Source organism: Leuciscus leuciscus (assembly GCF_965113295.1).
Source record: "Leuciscus leuciscus genome assembly, chromosome: 2".
Taxonomy (NCBI): Eukaryota; Metazoa; Chordata; class Actinopteri; order Cypriniformes; family Leuciscidae; genus Leuciscus; species Leuciscus leuciscus.
Window position 1 is genome coordinate 28740563 of NC_138726.1, and position 22430 is coordinate 28762992.

At 41.2% G+C, this 22430-nt stretch overlaps 1 long non-coding RNA gene across 3 annotated transcripts in view; it reads right to left on the reverse strand.

The window, feature by feature from the left end:
- Positions 1-22430, reverse strand: part of LOC309492886 — a 132117-nt gene that overhangs the window by 60779 nt on the left and 48908 nt on the right. The window contains exon 1 of one of the 3 annotated variants that reach the window (XR_014203746.1): positions 15660-15743. The exons of the other annotated variants lie outside the window; for them this stretch is intronic. This is a non-coding gene — a long non-coding RNA (uncharacterized lncRNA). Of the gene's footprint in view, positions 1-15659; positions 15744-22430 lie in introns of those variants that run through there. 3 annotated transcript variants of the gene reach the window in all.

Sequence of the window (22430 nt, forward strand, 5' to 3'; positions counted from 1 at the left end):
TATAAAGAAATGACAAAGGAGGGCATGTGAAAAGCTATAATTCAGAACGAAACAGCATTAAAAATCCAGCCTAATCCCGCGCTAGCATGTGCCTCTACGATAACATAGAGTGCAGACTATGTCCTCGATTCTTTCTCTTTCTCATTCCCCACTTTTTTTTCCTTTTTCGCCTTTTTTATTTTATACCATCTGGCCCTCTCATCTCTGACATAAAAAAAGAAAACTAATTCATGTTCGGAGTCATCCACATGATGAATAGTGTAGGTCCAGGTGCTATGAGTGTAAAAAAGGAAAGTGGAGGGAAAGAGAGGGAGGGTAGAGGAGGAGAGAGAATTATATATGTATATCATCTCCCATTGTACACAAGGGTGATTTTAAACTGCGTTCATGATTAAAGCAAGGGCTTACGCTACAGTATATTCCTCACCGCAAAGTGATCGTAATTAGATATTTAATCTGTAATCCAAAATAGCCCATGATGCCAAAGACAAAAAAACGGTGGAAGATGAAGGGATGGGTGAGAGATGATAGAGGGAGGCAGAAAAAAATGCCCTTTTTTTCTATCATATGAAGGTCACAATACGATGTGATTGTTTGCCTCAGTGGAGGTGAATTATGTCACCCAGACAAGCTTTTAACCCATGTTACCTTCATTCTCTCTCTCTCTCTCTCTCTCTCTCTCTCTCTCTCTCTCTCTCTCTCTCGCTCTCTCCCACTCTCTTCTTTAAACAGTTTTCTATTGAAGAGGATTCAATCACCATAATGAATCTGAGGCCAGGCAGCAATCTTCTCCACAGAAAGAAATTCTAAAAGGTTATAGAATTTGTAAAATGAACAGCGCGGAGGAAGTAAATGGCAGTGTGCGCACGTGTGTGTGTATGTATGTGTGTGTATATATATTATATATATAATATAATATAATATATAATATAATATAATATAATATAATATAATATAATATAATATAATATAATATAATATAATATAATATAATATAATATAATATAATATATGCATGTGCGGGGTGAGGGAATCAATTATTGCAGGACAAAAGGCAGTCATAATATTTAGCGGCCCTCATTCACTCTGCTCAGGTAGGCTCAAACATTGCCGCTTGTACAGGAGGTGAGGTTTATTTTTAGGAAGAGTGTGTGTGTGTGTGTGTGTATGCCACACCCGGCAGGCAGAAGGAGGCTGGCACTGAAGCGTATGAGGGAGGCGCCCCTGACTGAGTCTCATAATCATATGCTAGATTAGGTTAAGTGGTGCACAAACCCGTCAGTAATTCAGCCCACTGTCTCCCAGGGAAACTGATTCACTCCTCCCCCTCCTCCATCATCCGAACGCCACGAGACACACACACACACATGGTAAACGCTTAGCCGGAACGGGTATGTATAGGGCATGAACGATCCCCCATATGTAATCAATGCGCCCGTCGGTCTTCCGTCTGAGTTCCGTCATGTATGAAATGACTCCATCTTGGAATATTTCGAAGGCCGGGTTGGATTGATTGATTTGTGTTATTCTGAGTGGAGTATTCGCTTACTCCATCTTCACCCAAAAGCCTATGGCACCTAATGTTCCGTCACCGCCGACGATCCACCGATGGGCCCGTCGTTAACGTCCACGACGAATGACGAGGGAATGGCACGGCATCAGATAGTAGCCCGCCGAAAGGAGGGGTCGAGGAGGAAGACACCTATCCTCCATGTTCCTACATAATGAACTCTTAAAGAAGGTTGCCGGCTGTGCGGAGAGCCGCAGGAGCCTGGAGCTCATCAGTGTCAGTCCTGAAAAGGTTCCAGAATGAATGAGTGCAAGGAATCAAAGGGAGATTACACGTCTGACCATGTATCATCCTCGATATATTGAACGGCGCCATTGTGTAGATAGAGCGCTTATAAAAAGTGGTATTGTGCCGGCCTGAAAGACTGTGTGGGCTCTCTGCATGACTAATCTGTCTCCTCCCATTATTTTATTCAATCTTCGCTGACTTTATGCCTTTGACATTTTTGCTACACTCAGTAAGTTTGAGTTGAATGGACAATTTTAAAGATTTTTTTAAAGGCATTTGCCAAGGCGGCCCGTGCGCACAGGGAACAAAAAAAGAGGCTATCTCTTTGTTTCAATGCATAATTTATTACTAAAAATGGTCTTTTGACTAATTCCAGCGGGCAGGGTGAGAGTCAGAACATGTTCTTTTCCACTCAAAGCTGAAAGGCACATTGGATTTTTCAAGTGAAAACATTTGATAATGCCTCGCTAAGAGATGTCTCTCTCTCTTAGCTCCTCCGTTTAACTCTTTCACATATGTGCAAACAAAAACACACAAGTCTAAATGAATAGCGGTTCGGGGTCTGCTATAGATGCAATGCTATTTATATTCCTAACCAAACTGCTAAGAAAACAATTCAGAGTCAATGAGCTGTTTTTGCATTCATAAGCATAACTGATGTGCTCTGAGAGATTTATACAAAATCGCACAAAACACGCACGCACCTAAGGGCTGTGAAAAAGAAAAAGGAAAGCAATTCGACTTGTGGTATACTGCCAAAAAAATACAGACACACAAGCACATACGATGCAAAGACTACCTCAAAAGCGATTTGTACGTACACACGTGTGCGACAGCCACAGCAACAGGCTGATAAAACAGAATAGGACGGTCACTGGCATTAAGAGATTAGCTTAAGTCCAAAAGCAATCATCATCTGAATATTTGATTATTAATCTGTCCTGTTAAATTGATTATGGTAATGCTGAGGACAGGTGGGATCGGGAACAGCACCTGGCCACATATGGTGGCCGCACACAAACACAAACACACACACACACACACACACACACACACTCCTGCTACAGTACGTTCTGCCACAGCCGTCATTACACCACATCAAATGTGTGGACTCATCTCTCTCTCTCTCACACACAGGTGAGAGCTCCCTTCAGGCCGCAGGGCATGGTGTACTTGCAGCCGTGAAATCAGGTTACAGAGAGTGAATGAGCTGAGTGTGGCTGTCAAACACAGCAAAACACACCGAGAGACAAGTGTGCTTCCCTCTGACTTACTGAGGAAACATTTATGAATGGGACGGTAATAATGTGGAGGAAGTAATAATATAACACAAACGGTGTCCTTAAGAAACATCAAAGCACAGTAAATGTGCCACTGACGGAAAAACGATGGCATCAAAAGACCTTCACTTAGATATAGTGGCTTTTGAATGTGGCTTCAATGAGTTACAGAGATTAGGGGCAAATGTTAGACAGATTATCAGCAAACATCCTTCCTCATTTAAAATGGTCTACAGATATGTGACCCTGGACCTCAAAACCAGTCATAAGTCGCACAGGTATATTTGTAGCAATAGACAACAAAACATTGTATGGGTCAAAATTATCGATTTGATTATCTTTTATGCCAAAAATCATTAGGATATTAATAGTTGGGGGCCTTAAGCACATAAATAGGTAATTTCGCGCAAATTCATCTAAAAGCGCCAAATTTGGCACAGATGTAGCTCAGGTCATACCGAAATGATTTAGCTAGGGCGCCGGAGCCAGCGACCCTCGGGGCCAAGATGGCGGCCAAATCCAATATGGCCGCCGCCCGAAAAGGGTCCCGGCTTTAACTTTTGAACCACATGAGTTACAAATACAAACTTGATATGTTTTTCAGCTTAATTGATCATGAGAAACACATAGGAATGTTTATATTTATGACCAAGTATATCTGGACCCCTCGATCCTCAAATTCCAATATGGCCGCTGTCCAAAAAAGCAGTTTGGGCTGTAGTATGGGGCCTTACACACCATTGTTCGCGCAAATTCATCTACAAGCACCAAATTTGGCACAGATGTAGCTGAGGGGATACTGAAATGATTTAGCCAGGGCGCCCGAGCCAATGGTCCCTGAGACCAAGATGGCGGCCAAATCCAATATGGCCGCCGCCTGAAAGGGTTTCGGCTATAGCTTTTGAGCCAGATGAGATACAAATACAAACTTGATGTCTATTTTACCTTCTTTGACCATGGGAAACCCATAGGAATACTTACATTTATGATTGGGTATATCAGGACCCCCCAAATTCCCTAAATTCAATATGGCTGCTGTCCAAAAAACGGTTTTGACTACAAATTTTGAACCAAATGCGCTACAAATGAGGATGTGGTGTCTATGTTATGTTTATTGACCACAGGAAGTCCATTGGCATATTTATATTTATGCTTGTGTAAGTCTGGAACCTGGAACCTAAATCATTTCGGTATGACCTGAGCTACATCTGTGCCAAATCTGGCGCTTTTAGATGAATTTGCGCGAAAATGTGCTTAAGGCCCCCAACTATAAGTAAATATCATGATCCATGAAGATATTTTGTAAATTTCCTACCATAAACATTTCAAAAAATATATTTTTGTGAGGATTAAGCAAAATTGACAACTTTAAAGATGATTTTCTCAATATTTAGATTTTTTTGCACCCTCAGATTCCAGATTTTAAAATAGTTGTATCTCTGCCAAATAGTGTCCTATCCTACCAAACCATACATCAATGGAAAGCTTATACATTCAGCGTTTTGTGGTCCAGGGTCACATAAGGTGTAAAGATGCATATTCTGTAAATTTTTGTTTATGTTGCTCTGGCTGATATGACAGTTGTCTTGGTCTTGTACTGACACCTAGCGTTGTAAAAGTAGCATCATGCTTCCAATGACAATGTAGAAATGCTCTATTTGCAGTGAGCCATAATTGATTTATTCAGAAAGGGGAACTGTCCACAAACAAGCATGATTACAGAGATAAACCAAGCAGTATTTAGCTGGTCATGTGATTTCAACATGTCAGCGCCCATGAGGTGACCCACTCCTTGTAAACTCCATGTTTTTATGAAGCTACGGATTTGACAGTCATCATCTCATGTGAATGTACATCACTTGATTTTTTTCTTATTATTTGCTTTTCATTTCTTTGTGTAATAATTCTTTGCGAATTACTGAGTGCACCTGGAAATCAAATGTGTGACACTGTGTTAACTGCCACTAGGTGATACAAAATGTGACCATGTAAAAGATTAAAAGGTAAACAGCTCCTTCAGATCTTTGAGCAAAGTGGATTTTTAATGACACCTCTAAAAAGGGAGACAATTATACATTTTAAAATTTAATAAATAATTATGTCTTTAATAAATGTACTATTTATTTCTTGCTGTGGCAGAACATTCACAAGTCTAAATTTGGTCCATCCAATTGAGTCACACCTTCTGTAGAACATTTGCTTTATATAGAAAATCATCTACCCACCCTCATGTCACTCAAAACTTTTATTTTTTTATCAAAATGTAAAAGCTGCTCTTTATCTTTCATCAAAAATCCATAGTGATCACTGGTGTACTACAAAAATAACTAAATAAATAAATGTATTTAAACCTCGAAGACTGAAATAATAATAATAACCTATAAATGTTTATACACATATGAATATATGATTGTTTCACTGGAAAAAAGCCTTATTTTCTATAACAATATATTTGCAAACTGCTCTGCCCTGTATCTAAACCTCACAGTCATGTCTATAATTCCATATATTCACTCTGCAAATGAAAATACTGTTGGCCAATCCATCCACATGCACATGTGGTCTGTGTGTGTGTGTGTGCGTGTGTATGTGTGTGTGTGTGTGTGTGTGTGTGTGTGTGTGTGTGTGTGTGTGTGTGTGTGTGTGTGTGTGTGTGTGTGTGTGTGTGTGTGTGTGTGTGTGTGTGTGTGTGTGTGTGTGTGTGTGTGTGTGTGTGTGTGTGTGTGTGTGTGTGTGTGTGTGTGTGTGTGTGTGTGTGTGAGCAGCAGGTGGAGTTCTGAGTTGATGAGCTTGTCATAGCTGATTATGTCACTGTGAGGCAAGCCTTCAAAACTGACGGCAGAGCTACAAGAGCTCTTACACATCTGTCAACACACAGTGGAGACGGGCTGTTTTACCAATCTCTCACACACAGAGGCTCATGGGGAAAGCTATATCTTCCCTGTGAGGCAGTACAGGGCAGTTAGAGTGGTACAGTGCTGCAGGATTTCAGGAATGAGTGGAGTCTGTTTAAAGGCACGGGCGAGCGCTCTTAGACATGAGCACAGAGGAGTAGCTAATCGCCCTGTGATCTTTTAAACACGCTATGCTATGTTCAACGGCAGCTTGAGAACTCATTTAAGGCCTCGGAGGAGAGCAGGAGGGGCGAATGTGCTGAAATTACCCGCCGCTAAACTGCTAAAGTCAGGCTAAAGCGCTGATTTATTCAACAGAGACAAAAGACCAAGGGAGGGTTTTAAGAGATTCATATCACTGCCAGAGTCTCCTCCAAGGAGCTTTGTGTGGAAGTGTGTGTGTGTGTGTGTGGTTTGACTGGTCTTTTTTTACACAACTGAAAGCATGCAAGATAAACTGTATTTAATGTGTACAAGTAGAAATGTGTGTATGTGTGTCTGTGTGCACTTCTGACTGTCAACTCTCAAAGCCAACCAAATGACCAACAGGAACTAGTCAATAGTCAAGCAGATGATTGTATCCAGAGCGATGTGCAATGCGCATATTAATTCATTGTTAACCTCATCAACAAAATTACTGTTGATGTTTGGTGGCAAAAAATAAATGTGCCATGCTCATTTGATGAGAAAATGGTAACAGTGCAATAAATTGCACTAACAATGTTTTTAGAAGACAATTGAAGAAAGAATTTAGGCCTATATTAAAATAATGTATATATACACACACACACACATACACAAATAATAGTACAAATATTATAAATATTGAAATGAATGAACATGACATTACATTTTTATGACTGCATTTAGGACATTTTCGCCAGAAGACAAAAACTATGACAGTTAAAAACTGTTTAAAATGAACACATGTGGACCCTTTTCATATATATATATAAAAAATAATAATAATTTATACACATTTATAGCGCAATACTTTGTGTTATATTACCTTGGAAGTTAATGAAAAAAAAATTAATTAACACTGTTGCAAGTGTATTTCTAATACAACGATTGAGGGAGTGATGACAAATTTGATATCTTTCTCTCTTCTCTCTATATTTTTCCCCTCTTCTGGATAGTCATGGAAAAGCTATCGCAATTTTTTTTCCTTTGCTTTTAGAGAAAATGCAACTATAAAAATGATATTTGCTGTCGTCTTCCATTCACCGCTGAGAACCTCGGAAATGTGAAAAGAGTCCATTACAGAAACAGTGTACATGTAACACACTGATGTTTAATGCCTTCTCAAGGGCATGATAGTGATAGTCCAGTGGTGTTTGGATCTACAACCTTTACTGGCCTACATCATTTAATCACTATGCTAAACACACCTATCAGGCCTCACTCTGCTGCTCTTGAAACCCTCTTTTGAAAATGTCCCAGTACCTTCTTTTCTCCACCAACCCACTCCTCCCCCCCTCAGTGAACGCACATGCTCTCCCAAGCCTCTCCCCAACATTTGGGTTATTATTACTATTATCATTATTATTTTGGAAAAGCAGCGCTGTGAGCGTATTGCGTCAGGGCCCCGTAAACAAATCTATTATTGGTGATGAATTGTATAATAACACGGGCATAATGTGTTTTTCTCACACTGGAGTGTTTTGAGGTGCTGAACTGGAAAAAGTCCCCCGTCTGTAAAATTTGAATAAACGCACAGAAGACAGGAGAATATCATCAGCTTTTCTATGGCATTGCATTGTGTGAATTTGCTTTGGTTAACAGAAGTTCTGAGCACTTGCATATTACATATATACTAAGATAAGAAAAAAAATATATATATTGTAAAAAGGATGCGGATGGGGATGGGGATGGGGATGGGGACGTGGGGGACGGGGGGGATGGGTTGCTTTTAAAAAACAAAAAAAGTTTTTTGGGTTTTTAAAAGACATCTCTTATGCTTCAGTGTCACATGATCCAGCAGAAAGCATTCTAATATGCTAATTTGCTGCACAGGAAACATTTACTATTATTATTATCATCAATGTTGGAAATGTTGTTAAAAAATAGCATTTATTTGAAATAGAATTATTTTGTAACATTATAAAAGTATTTACTGTCACTTTTGATCAATTTAATGTACCCTTGCTGAATAGTAGTAGCCTGGATGCCAGCCGAACTTAGCCCCGCCCACAACATTTGAGGTCGGGAAGTTCTGTCTGGACTTGATCCGTTATGGAGCAACTATGCTCGAACCAGAGCTGTACTTCGGACCAATCAAATTGACAGGGCGGGCTTTATACGATGATGGACAGATGATCAACAGTAATGTAATCATCCACATCACCAAAGAGCGCTTGGGTTGTGATGAGATTTGTTTGCTGTATCGTCGAGTTCTAATCCTAAACGGAGAACTTGTTCATATATGCATTCACCTTTACTATTTCTCTCAAAAATTATGATCGTGTTGGTAAGTACTCTGTGTATCCTTAATTTTTTTTTTACAACAGTTGAGTCACTTACTCCGTTGCTCTGATTGGTTGTAGGTCTATCCAATTGAGTGCAGAGGCATTTTCTTTCCTGGTTCGGTTGAAACACGCCCCATAATCACAGCCCAATGGAGCAGTATCAGACTCATATTCTGACTAGAATCTGAGTATGACGACATCAGGCTAGAACAGTAGTATTAATTTCTTTAAAACAAGAAAAAAAAGAATAAAATATATAATACTGACTGTAAACTTTTGAATATTAGTGTACGTGCCCTGTATTCTTGACTGCCTGCAAGAGTACAGAATACTAAATACAGAGTACTATTTTGTTTTACGCACATTCTATAGAGTGGTGCCGGCATGACATCACTTTGTAGGCCAAAACAAGGAAACGAATTAGCATTTTAGCACTTCCGGTTCCATTGTCCTGAAGTCAATGGGTTTTTTGAATAGGGTTTTGGTTAAATGGCTGAAATAAGGTCTGTGGTGAAGACAAGCTCAAGACACTTTCATGTTTTATTCTATGACATAAAATACATTAGTATTACCCCACTCGTGATTTTTTTGAAGCTGTTATGTGTCTTGAAAAAAGACGCTTGCTAACAAGTGGCTAAATGGGACTACAGATGTTATGAGGATGCGAGGAGATGAACCCAAATGCAGACAGTGTATGATGAACAAGGTTTATTGGTACAAAAACAGGAAAACAAAACCCACGAGGGGGCAAAACATGGACAGGGCAAGGGATCTTAGGCAGACAAGACTAAACAAATAAACAAACTATACTTCTAATAAATACTCTCACAATGACAAGACTTTCCACAAGGTACTCACAGGTATGATTAACACTCAGATAGGAATCACAATGAACCGACACAGGACAGCAAACACAAGGGGATTAAATAGGGAGAAACTAATGAAGACAGCAGGTGACACAGGTAAAGCAATAATGACAAAACGAGGATAAGGGGGCGGGGCAAGAGAACGAGACAACACAAGCACATGGCCCAAACAAAAGGCCATGTGCTTGCACACAAAACACAGGTCTGTCATGATCCTGCCTCAAGACTAAAGAAAATCAAGGACAGGAGTGCAGAATCATGACAGAACCCCCACCTTAAGGAGCGGCTTCCAGACGCTCCTCAAGGGGACATCAAACGCGGGACATGACGGACTGAGACACAGACACTAACCAACAAAACATGACAAATAACAATAAAGGCATACACGAAAACAGGACAACAGGGTCGGGATGCAACAATAAAAATAACAAACACGGGAGGGGGGGCGGAGGAACAAGAGAGTTCATGGGGGATAGTCCAGGGTGGATGGGTGGACTGGGGGTCTTGGGTCTTCGGGACGAGGGCTGAGGACGAGGATTCCGGGCAGACTTGGATGGGGACACATGAAGAAAAGTCTTGTGGGAAACAGTCCGGGGCTGAGAAGTGGCGGGGGTGACCGGGGGAACAGCAGGTAACGAAACAGGATACATGACAGGGGGTGTAGTAGGTGGCCGAGGAGTGGAGAGAGGCAATGCTGCAGCAGGCAGCGGAGCTGGAACGGGGTCATAGAACTCCACAGTAGAACCAGAACCAGCACTCCTCATATCTGATTCGGGATTAGCGCTTTCTGCAACCGACTCGGGAACAGCAATCCGTGCAGCCGACTCGGGAACAGCAATCCGTGCAGCCGACTCGGGAACAGCAATCCGTGCAGCCGACTCGGGAACAGCAATCCGTGCAGCCGACTCGGGAACAGCAATCCGTGCAGCCGACTCGGGAACTATACTCCTTACAGCCGCCTTGGGGACAGCGTTCTCTGCAGCTGACCTGGGGACAGCGTTCTCTGCAGCTGACCTGGGGACAGCGTTCTCTGCAGCTGACCTGGGGACAGCGTTCTCTGCAGCTGACCTGGGGACAGCGTTCTCTGCAGCTGACCTGGGGACAGCGTTCTCCGACGCTGACTCGGGGACAGCACTCTCCGACGCTGACTCGGGACTTGAAGACAAGACAGGTTTGGAAGGAACTTCTAGGATCTTGACAAGACTTGACAAATAATTAGATAAAGCCTCAGCGGCAATGACAACAGGCATCCTTTGACGAGCAGATACCGATTGCAGGACTGCTTCTGCAGCTTGATCGGCCGCAGCTCCCACAGCAGCTGACTTGGGATCAGCGCTTTCTGCAGCTGACTTGGGATCTGCACTCTCAACAGCTGGTTTGGGATCAGCGCTCTCAGCAGCAGACTCGGGAGCAGCCCTCTCCGCTGCAGGCTCAGAAACAGCGCTTTCTGCAGCTGACTTGGGATCTGCACTCTCAACAGCTGGTTTGGGATCAGCGCTCTCAGCAGCAGACTCGGGAGCAGCCCTCTCCGCTGCAGGCTCAGAAACAGAGCTTACGGCAGCAGACTCAGGGACGGCATTCACTGCAGCAGACTCAGGGACGGATCTCTCTGCAGCAGCGGTAAGTTGAGAAGCTGACACTGACCCAGGGGAAGACTGAGACGGCAGACAGGGGACTCCCTTCTTCCTCTTCTTTTTCCTGGGCCGTGGAGCAGAGACCAAAGCCAGGCTTGTGACAGGTAGGGGAAGCACAGCGGGGACCGAAACTGGTGCTGGGAGGACAGTCTCAGGCAGGACAGACTCAGTCGAGGAGGACTCCGAAGCAGACTCCCACGAGTACTGTCTCCCTCGTTTACCGCGGAGACTTACAGGTGCGGATGACACCTCGGGAGTCGAAGTGGAGCGCACCTGGTCCCTCTGCGTAACAACGGCTAAAACGCGACCCTCCGGGATCACTGGAAGGCTGGCAGGTGGCGACGTCATGGTGGGACCCTGCGGCTCCTTCCGACACAAACAGTCCACCATATCACTGAATGGGCGACCGACCAGCTTCTCTCGTTCTGCCAGGGGTGGAGGAGCGTTGAGACCCGCGATGAGGTAAGAATTGAGGAGGAACTCCGGTATGAAAAACCTCCTCTCTTCCACGACCTGGGCGTACTTTCTCAACGACATCTCTCCCTGAGGGGGAAACGGAGTCTTGCCACTCTTCGTGTCAGAGATAGTTGACTGACACCATTGTTCTCGGCTGTCCGATAGTCGCTTGGCACTAAGGGACATACTGTCTGCTGGGTTCTTAGTTGGTCGGTTCATTCTGTTATGAGGATGCGAGGAGATGAACCCAAATGCAGACAGTGTATGATGAACAAGGTTTATTGGTACAAAAACAACAAAACCCACGAGGGGGCAAAACATGGACAGGGCAAGGGATCTTAGGCAGACAAGACTAAACAATGACTAGACAAATAAACAAACTATACTTCTAATTAATACTCTCACAATGACAAGACTTTCCACAAGGTACTCACAGGTATGATTAACACTCAGATAGGAATCACAATGAACCAACACAGGACAGCAAACACAAGGGGATTAAATAGGGAGAAACTAATGAAGACAGCAGGTGACACAGGTAAAGCAATAATGACAAAACGAGGATAACAAGGGGGCGGGGCAAGAGAACGAGACAACACAAGCACATGGCCCAAACAAAAGGCCATGTGCTTGCACACAAAACACAGGTCTGTCATGATCCTGCCTCAAGACTAAAGAAAATCAAGGACAGGAGGGCAGAATCATGACAACAGACTGTTGGGGACATTAAACGTCATCACACTGTAGATCAGTCCGCTTTTACAGCCTCATCATGCATATAAGTGTGCTCTTATAAAATATTCTAACTCAAACGTTCTGGGAAAATGTTTTTAGATAAAAACTGAAAGAGTTGTCGGGAGCTTAGTGATGGTGACGTTGAAGTCGTGGGACCGTGGTGTAGTTCGTTTATAGCCTACCTTTAGCTTTTTACTTCTGGCGGCTGCATTTAGGCTTCATAATTTATAAAAGTTATCTTGATGAAAAATTATCTTGATGGACAAAACATGCAAGTATTTAGTTGATCACAGCTTGTTTTTAGCGATAATCATTTTAGGGAAAATCCTATTAGGTTTTTGTCAAGGGAACCAGTGTGATGCTAACTGCTGATTGGCTTACAAAGCGACGTCATACCTGCACCACACTATTAAAATCATGGAATTAATGTCTTGTGCAACAGCTGTTGTAAGGCCTGCCCAATCGGTTCAACTACAGTTTCCGATAAGCAGGTGAAGGTCTCTGCATGTTACTGTCTTTTCCACGTGGCAAAGTGATTTGATTCCAATTAAGCTTTTATCTGATTCCATTTTATCACGACCTTGAATTTAGGTTGGAATGCCAATTTGTTATTGGTCATTTATATAATAGTTTAGCAACACATTTTATTGTTCTATTTAACTCTTATTAATCGTTCATTCGGGTGCCAAAGTCGCACAGGGTCCTCGCACTGGCCGTTAATATCAAGCGGGAAGGAAGTCGACCGGAAGTTGAAGCCGGCCGCGTGCCACCATCTTGTAGCAGAACTTCACCTGCTGTTAGCATTCCATTGACTCCCATTCATTTTGGCGTCACTTTGACAGCAAATAACTTTACATCTGAGGCGTTTAAAGACTCCATTTGTCCATTATTTATTTCTAAAGAAACACGACAATGTATAAAATGCTCCATTACCTTGTAGCTTATGTTATGGCCCCATAGAAGCAGTTTTTGTAAAAGTAGGCTAACGATTGCGTCATAACCACGCGACTCTCTGTCGCACAGTAGAGAGATTACCGTATGGACGGGAGGAGAAGCTCGCGGGCAATCGGGGGGACGTGGAGGCAAAATGACAAAATAATTAATCAGAATACCTAGCAAAAGTTTCTCCTGCTCCAAGCTCATGGACAGCTCCTACTCACACTCTCCGTCTCTGCAAGATTCGGAAGGGAATGATTCAGATTTCTCATGTCACAGCCACTAGAAGACAGACGGGTTGCTCACGTCACATCTACGTCGTCAAGCTACGTCGTCAAGCTACGTCGTTTGAGTCGGTTTGAGTCTGCGCGTCAGGAACGGAAGTCCTAAAAAATCGCTAAAAATGGGCTTCACTTGTCTCAATTGAGTTCCAATGAGATGGCTCTGTCCACTTCTTATACTGTCTATGGTTAATATATTTTGTGGACTCACGATCACAAACTCGCCAGCTTTGGGTCACTAAACAGAGGTAATTGGCTACTATATTAGACGGTCGCATTCACGCTTACACAATCAAATATATTTTTGTATAGCCCCCTCGGTTGTATACACTTGAATTAAAGTAACGTTTTCTTTAGACCGAGGGCACGACCACTACTACAGATATAAGCCGACCAATATACTTCTCTGATAGTAGGTTTGGTTTGGTCATGCCATGGTTACCCACGCACACTTGACTACAGTAACATTACATTAAACAGAGGTAAGACTCACCCTATTTAGGTTGGTCGATCAGCAGTTTGCTGTCCGAAATGGAAATTCCCTTTTAGCCTTTACAACCGAGTACACTTGAATTAGTGCCAAATATTAGCCGGAACTCTAAAATAGCAGTTGGTGTGCACTATGCTCCACTCAAAACTGGAATCTAGTCCGTTACTAATCTGACACATATTTGCGGTAACAATGGATACAACAGTAATCTACTAAAGTAAATAATTTCAGATTAATTCAGATCAACTGTTGCATTTTTTATTAAATATGGGAGCAAAGAGCAGTGTTGCGGACATCACTTTTTTTTTTTCTTCACTTTGTTAGTTCCTTTTGTCCTGCACCTGCCAGAAGGTGGGATGTGCACACAATTACTTTTTTATTAAATTGTTCACAATAAACCAAATAGATTTTGGGGTGAATTTCAGGTGATCTCAGCATGAGAGAGAGAAGGAACGGGGGAATGGGGGGTCAAGGGAAAGAGATGTAGATTAGGATGATGCTTAGGTGAGACTTGCGTCTTGAATGGTGATGCTAATTTCACAAGAGAGAGTTCAAATGTTAATTTCCAGAAAGGTCCTTACTCAGTGAGGTATCTAGATAATGGCAACCTCAGGGAGTGGTTGTTCCACAACCAGACTGCCCAGCATTTTCTAATTTCTCAAGTCTTACACAGCTGACCCAATGAGAACACTGTACAAGTATGCTTATGGTGTGTTCCATTAATTGTGGACTTAAACACATATTATTGTAACCAAGAACTATATGTCACAGACTAAATATACTTAAGTAATAAAAACCCTTTCGAAAGCACCTTAGTGCTTCTCTAGTTGATTGGTTACATATCTGACGGATCAGTGGCGTGACAGACCTCCTCCGGGGCAGGGGCGGAAGGACCAAAAATTTCACTTTTTTTAAAAACGGTTATTAAAAAAAAAAAAAAAATCACCTGTATTTAAAGCAGTACCCGTCTGTCTGTTGTGTTTTTATATATTTTAATGACTTCCTCACAATTATTTGGAATATCTCGCTTGATGGAGAGCAGCAGTAGGTCTTCATTACCAATGAAAAGAATACAATTAGAATGCATTACACATCAAACAAAAATAGGGAAATGATGACAATATTACTAAATATTATTTACTTTACCAAACAAAATAGAGAATCAAGTAGGTAATTATGAGAAATTCATGTTTAGTTATGTTGATGTTATAAATGTTATGTATGTATTCATTAAAGTGTTAGCTATCATGAAATCAGTAACGCTTTACAATAAGGTTTCATTAGTTAAATTTGTTAACATGAACTAATAATGAACTGCACTTCTACACCATTTATTAATCTTAGTTAATATGAATTTCAGCATTTACTAAAACATTATTGAAATCAAAAGTTGTATTTGTTAACATTAGTTAATGCACTGACTGTGACATAACATGAACAAACAATTAAAAGTTGTATTATTATTAACTAAGATTAACAAATAGGCCTACAGTAGCCTAACAAATGTTTTGCTCATGATTAGTTAATGTTAGTTAATATAAATAATAAACAAATTAACCTTATTGTAAAGTGTACTATGAAATCAAAGATATAAATTCCTTACAATTTAGAGCTGGACATGGACTTAAAATTTCCTTTCACTAGATGCATTTCCCCAAGCTAACACTTGCTTGGACAAAAGCGAATGACATTGTCAGACTCAGAATGCGGCTGAAATTGAGTTATACTTTTATGATTGTTAAGCATAACTCGCATGCTGCCGCAACTTTTACAGTAGCATGGTAGGATAAATGTAACTTTTCCGTATTAGCTTAATGTTACCTGCTGCCCGTGTAGTTTGAAGACTCGCGGCGAACTGCTGCGTACACAGTGCTGCAAAGGAAACTCCACCTACCACTTCACCTCCGCCAAAAGCTTCCGCCCAAACATTTTTTATTTTGTTATTTATTATAATATTTATTTTAATTATTATTATTATTTACATTTATCAGAGAGGGGCACAATACATTTTGAGACAAAAGGGGCAGGGGCTTGAGCCCCCCCTGCACCCCAGTGCACGCCACTGATGTAGCTGACTGTAATTGAACTCCACGAGTTGAAATGAAACTTAAAATTATACAGTGTTAAATAGGAGGCCAAGCGCCAGTTAGCCCATGTGTTCTGACAAATGAGACATGACATAATTTACTCATCCTCTTGTTGTCCTAAACCCATATGATTTTCTGTTCCATGAAAATGCTATTTCTTCATTTAAAGCAAAGTTTTAGACTATAGGACACAGAACAAAATATCTCCTTTTTTGTTCCTCTGACAGAGGGCAGTCATATTAATTTGGCAAGACATGATGGTGAGTAAATTATGATTTCATTGAGAGCAATTTTCATTTTACAGGCTTACAGTTTTTAAACCATTTCACCCAAAGATAAAGCGTCCTCTAATGGCAAACATATTTTTGAGGCACACTGTAAACACGTCTGGACATCTTTTGTCACACACACCCACGGAGCAGATTCATGCATCTACAAAACCATATTACACACTGTTACTCACTGCTTTTCCCCACATCACCCTTACAGAAAACACATACTCTCACACAGTGACGTGGATTGACACCCACACACCCTGGCTTGTGAGCTGGGTGTTAAATGTGGGAAACCATGATGGCAGGAGATCGCTAGCAGGAGCCGAGGATGATCCACAGAGAGAGAACCATGTCATCTTTCTTTACTCCAACCAGCCATTAATGCCACCTCAGATTGGTGCGGTGCTATGGGACTTAGTTATTAATGCTTAGACATTTCTAACTCCACTTTTTGGGCAATAATAATTATTTTAAGCTTAGTTTTTCCAGATAAAATCCTCTGCCAAATGTTTGCATCAGCAGTCAATGTTATCAGCAATTCTAATATAGCCACATACTGTACCTGCTTTTCAGCAAACTATGACTATTAGGCTAATGTAACATCACCCTATTAATATTTATGAGCCAAGCTCATACTTTTACATTTACCAGCTGGCAGAAACAAGTTAGGGGTTGGTACGATTAAAACACTTTTTTTTTTTTGAAGTCTCTTATGCTCACACCAAGGCTGCATTTACTTGATCAAATACAGTTAAAACAGTAATATTGGGAAATATTAATAGAATAGAAAGTTCAAAAGAACAGCATTTATGTTAAATAGATTGTTTAAGGATGTAAAAGTCTTTCATGTCACTTTTGATCAACTTGATGCATCCTTACCAAATACATTTTTTTTTTTTTTTTTATCTTACTGACCCCAAACTTTTAAAAGGTAGTGTATATATACACAAAGCAACTTACAAGGTGCATATTTTGTCAGCACATGTTCCCTAGGAATCAAACCTACAACCTCTGCATTGCTAGAGCCATGCTCTACCAGTTGAGCTATCATAAAGAATAATATAGGTTGTATAATGTGCATTTTTGTCACTCACTTCCTTCATAAGGTGTAATCTACTGCAACAACAACTTGTAGGTCGCCTCCCTGCAGCCTGTAATCTTAGACAGAACTGAAAAGTCACCAGAACATATCTCTGAATCAGTGATTCTTCTTTGCTGAGCTCAGGATATGTTATTTTTATGCTTAAAGAGTTCATTCACGCTCTCTTTCCTGCATACAAACAAAACAAACACACACACGCACACCCACACACACACTGGGTGGAGCAGATGCTGTTTAGCTGTGGTAATTTGAATATATTTTTGGGTCAATCGCGTGCTCGCAAGAGACACATCCACGCCTTCCATGTGCTGAACAATTTAAATTTTTAATACTCCATTTAAATATATGGGCCACCTCTGCGGCAATCTCACAATGCCAAAAGCCCTTCTGATTTATGTGAGCCAAACAACACCACGGCGCCACGCTCTGATATCTGCTCTTACCTTCCATGCTATTGTTATCTTTAAACCATTTCACCTTAAGGAAGAATCAATAAGAACAATTATTAGAAGAAGACACAACACACAGCTGTCTCTCTCTCCTCTATCTTTTTCCCCTTCCTTTTTTTCCTCCATTCATCTTCTCTTTCTATCTGTCTCTCCCTCGTTCTGTCTTTCTCCTTGGCAACTCACAGGGTATAATATTTAATTACGCTTTATAATTTATGCAGGTTATCAAAACTGTGAGAGCATCATTTTATGTACATTGGGCAAATTGCTTTTTTCCCCTCCTTTTCTTGAGAATGGGTGTGTGTGTGTCGGGGGGGGGGGGGATTCTTTGCAGGCATAGACAAAGATATTGAAGCAGGGTGCAAATGTGAAATGAATAAACAGGGTGGATCTCTTCTTCAAGGCCCTAAATGAGATCTGTAGGAAATAATTTAAACCAGCGATAGGACCATTTATCATTGAAGGAGAAAAAGAGAAAGAGAGAGAGAGAGAAAGAGAGAGAGAGAGAGAGAGAGAGAGAGAGAGAGAGTAGTGCCCCTGGCCCTGACTGCTGCAGCCAGCATCCTGCCACCATAAAAGAGCCATTACTGTAAACAGACACTGGATGTGCCCTGCTACTAGTCAAAGGAATCTCTACCCAGCCACTTGTGCAGGTGCCTGCATGTGTACCACAGCTTGCCATATGCAACTCCTCTGAGACCTGTTGTTTGTCAAACTGCCTCTCTGCAAGAGGTTAAAAAAAAAACTGTCACAATTCACTTTGCCTACATTTATGCTAAGGCCTAATGCACAGGTCATATATGTTGACGTGTATGCGATTTCATTTCCCGACTTTGTACATTCACTTAAAATATAACCGACTGTGTTTGGATTAATATCCCGCCAAGACGAACTAGGCTGACAACAGCACTATGTAGTGTCATTAGTTAGCTTCTTAGTAATACTCACAAGTGTTTAACATTAACGTCACCAAATATTAAATTATTTAGCATTTTCTTGTTCTTAGAAATATCATAAGATGTTGACAAATACATTACACAAATGCTCAAAAAATATATATTGTACAACTATATCTTGAATACAGCACTATAGTGTCATTAGTTTGTTTTTTAGTAGCAATACTCACAAGTGTTTAACACGAATGTCACCAAATATTGAAATATTATGCATTTTGTTCTTAGAAATATTATATAAAAAAACGTATCACATGCATAACAACATTAAATTGAATTGTAAAACTGTATCTCACTATATCCATTGTCATTAGATAGCTTTTTAGTAGCAATAGTGTTTAATACAAACGTCACCAAATATACAATTATTTTGTACTTTATTGTGTAATCCTTTGCAGACACCAACATAAATACAAAATAAAATAAAAAAATAAAAAAAATAAAAAAAATTGGGTAACACTTTATTTTACAGTGTCCTTGTTCCTATGTTACATGTACTTACCATTGTAATAACAGTAAAATATGCATAATTACATGCAACTAACCCTCAACCAAACCCTATGCCTAACCCTAACCATATTGTAAGTACATGTAGTTGCTTAATATTACTCAGTACTTAAATATATATAATTACACTGTAACAATGACACCTTAAAATAAAGTGTAACCAAAAATCTTTTTTACTGACCTTTTGCTGTTTACGTGAATGTATCAAGGTCTGAGCAAAAACAGATTACACAAGAATAATACAAATAAAATAAAAAATAGCTGAATGCAGCTTATTTAAAAATCGAAAAGTCCTATCAAACTTATTCAGAACAGTTATAAACACATAACTGAATATGTATCAAAATCCAGTGATAACCCCTCTGAAAACTTTGAACTTCACCCTGGGCGTGAAAAGGGACCAGTTTTAGCATCTTTGTTTAGTTTAAAGTACATACTTTAACATTCGTCTAAAACTGGCAGGCTTGTTGAATAGTGCACCTGTGTCTATAATCCATAGCTACCCCAGCTGTCTCACCCCAATCCAGGTGTGTCTGTTTCACTGGATGCTACTATTAGCATTGCTAATGATCCAAATCTCCATACTTCTCTATATAATTAGCGGTAAAGATGACAAGCGACAGTCTAAAAAAACCATGTGCTTTACTGTAGAGTACCGATCAGCTGCAAGAGGAGGAGATTGAGACATATGCAACAACAGAGCTTCAACACTTAATGGAGGACATAAGTACATCTTATAATATTAGTAGCCAGTGACCACAAGCAACTCAGAAAGTTTTTCAAATAAGAAAACAATAAATCCTACACTAATAATAACAATGTGAAAAGCCAAGAGTCATTGAAGCATAGCTTATTTTTCTCTTAATTGTATTCAATGCTCTCAAAAAATGGCACCAGGCCATAAACAGCACATTACGCTCATTTATAAATGCTTAAGACGCTCTTAGGGATTTTTTATTGTTATTATGAACACAAGTTTTCAATCTTTTGATTTAAATTTAAAAGGCAGCTATATATTTCCATGTATAAATAACCAATTTATACTAATATCCAAATTAAAATTAATATTTTAATTATGTAAAATATTATTTGGAACATATTTGTTCCCTCAAAGCATCTTGGCTTGATGCTTTAGGAACGCTTTGAGTGAGCCGGTGTCTAAAGCATGTGTTTACACACGCCAATCAGCGATTGGCTGAGTGTGATGATGTAGCAAAATAGTGAAATAGCATAGTACAGCACCGAAATCATAAATAGACACCATACCAGTCAGTCGCCAGCTTCTTTGTTTTCAGAAGTCGCATGTTTGGACTTCTACCATGTCAGGAAATAAGTTCAGAAGATGTGTGACGGCGTGTCTGCGATACATTACGGGCAACGACTCACACAACGTCGCAATTTACATGTAATCACACTTAAACCGATTTGGCTTATCGCGATTAAGAAATCGCAAAGGCTGCGATTATTTTTCATCTCCACAAGTTTTATCTCCACAAGCTCTGATGACGCTTGGCTCTATTTGATGAGAGCCAAGCTCCTGCACCCCATGTGTCGGGTCCCATGGCTCAGCGACTTTGGTCATGGGGTTCACAGATAGAGTTGGTGGATGGGGAGTGAGAGATTGATGGTCGAGCCCTTTCTAATGACTCCGAGGACCCCGTTCTGGATCTTGAGGAACTCATGTTGTCTGTATGTGATTCTGAGGAGTTAGATGCAGACAGACAGGCAGGTGCGTTAGAAGAGCAACCCTCTTAGTCAGTCACATTTGAGGAGCTGCTTGAGGTTGTGAATCATGCTATGGCCAAGCTCAATGTAGAGTGACCTGACGAAAACAGACAGACCATGCAACCTGTTCCATTTTTGGCTGGTCAGCCAGTTGTTTTGCAGGCTTTCTTCTCTCCTCCTCATGCTAAGCAAGAGCAATAAAGTCTGCAATAGTTATGCCCAGTCCGTGCTTTGAGGATCTACGTCCACCACTCAGACCAGTGGCGTAAGTCCTCTAAGCTCCTGCTGCTTTGGTGGCCGCCATAGAGGGAATGCAAAGCAGCGCATCTAGCACTGGATCACTGACACAACCTCCCTCTCCTATGAGGCACGCAGAATGGCTTTACCTCTAGGAGTTAGGACCCACTCCACTAGGAGTATTGCGTCATCCAGAGCTCTTGCTAGGGGTGTACCACTGCAAGATGTTATGCTGCGGCAGGCTGGTCCTCTCCGCACACTTTCATCAGGTTCTAGAGTCTGTACACGGACTCAACCCCAGGGCCTCAGGTCCTTCAGAATTAATCCAGTCTAATCCAGTGCCGAAACAGCCTTGCGGGGCAGGCATTGTCCAGTGGCGTGGCGATGTTGGCATTAAAGTCCCCATAACATCAAGCCATGATGCAGCGTTGAGTTCCATTAGAAAGGGAACGTCTCAGGTTATGTATGTAACATGGTTCCCTTAAAGGGGAACAAGCCACTGTGTCGGCCTGCCATGCCCCTGTCCACGTCTATTCAGTTCAATTCAATTCAATTCAAGGTAGCGTCGTTGTGAGGGCATTAGACAGAATTCCTGACTAAGAACATGGTCAGAATAACTCATGACCTGTCTAGCCTTCTGGAGCACCCGTTTTTTCCAGAGCAGGGCTCTAGAGTGCGACCAATTTGGTCGCATATGCGACCAAATTTTGTAAGTGTGCGACTAACATTTTTCCTAAGTCGCACCGGTGCACCTAACGTCCTCGCATCCGCTGCCTCTCCACGGACGTTTGTTGGCGTTTGTTCTCCTTTGACGGAACTCACACTCTTCTCTCACGCGGTGCCACAGCTCGCACAACACGACAGCCCTGCTTAATAATGAGTGACGACGGAGGACAGAATTAAACATTCAAACGTAGCCTGGTTACACTTAAGGTCTGTTATATTAGTCTGATTTTATTTAAAATTTCGGCTTCCAAAGATTATAAAAAAATATATATTGAGGTAAACCCATTAAAAACTATCTAACTACGCGCAACTTCTTCCCTTCGCAGCATTAGGCGGTCATTTCTCCCTAAAACTCAGAATCAGAATCAGCACGATCAGTGATTGTTGTAAATGCAGTCTAGCTACTGTTGCTAAATTGCGGGACGCGTTTAATAACTGAAAGAGATATTAAAAACACAAAAATCTGCGCAAGAGATGCTGTTCGCATGGCGGCGCGCGCTCCGAAACAGACCGAGACCGGCCGAGACAAGC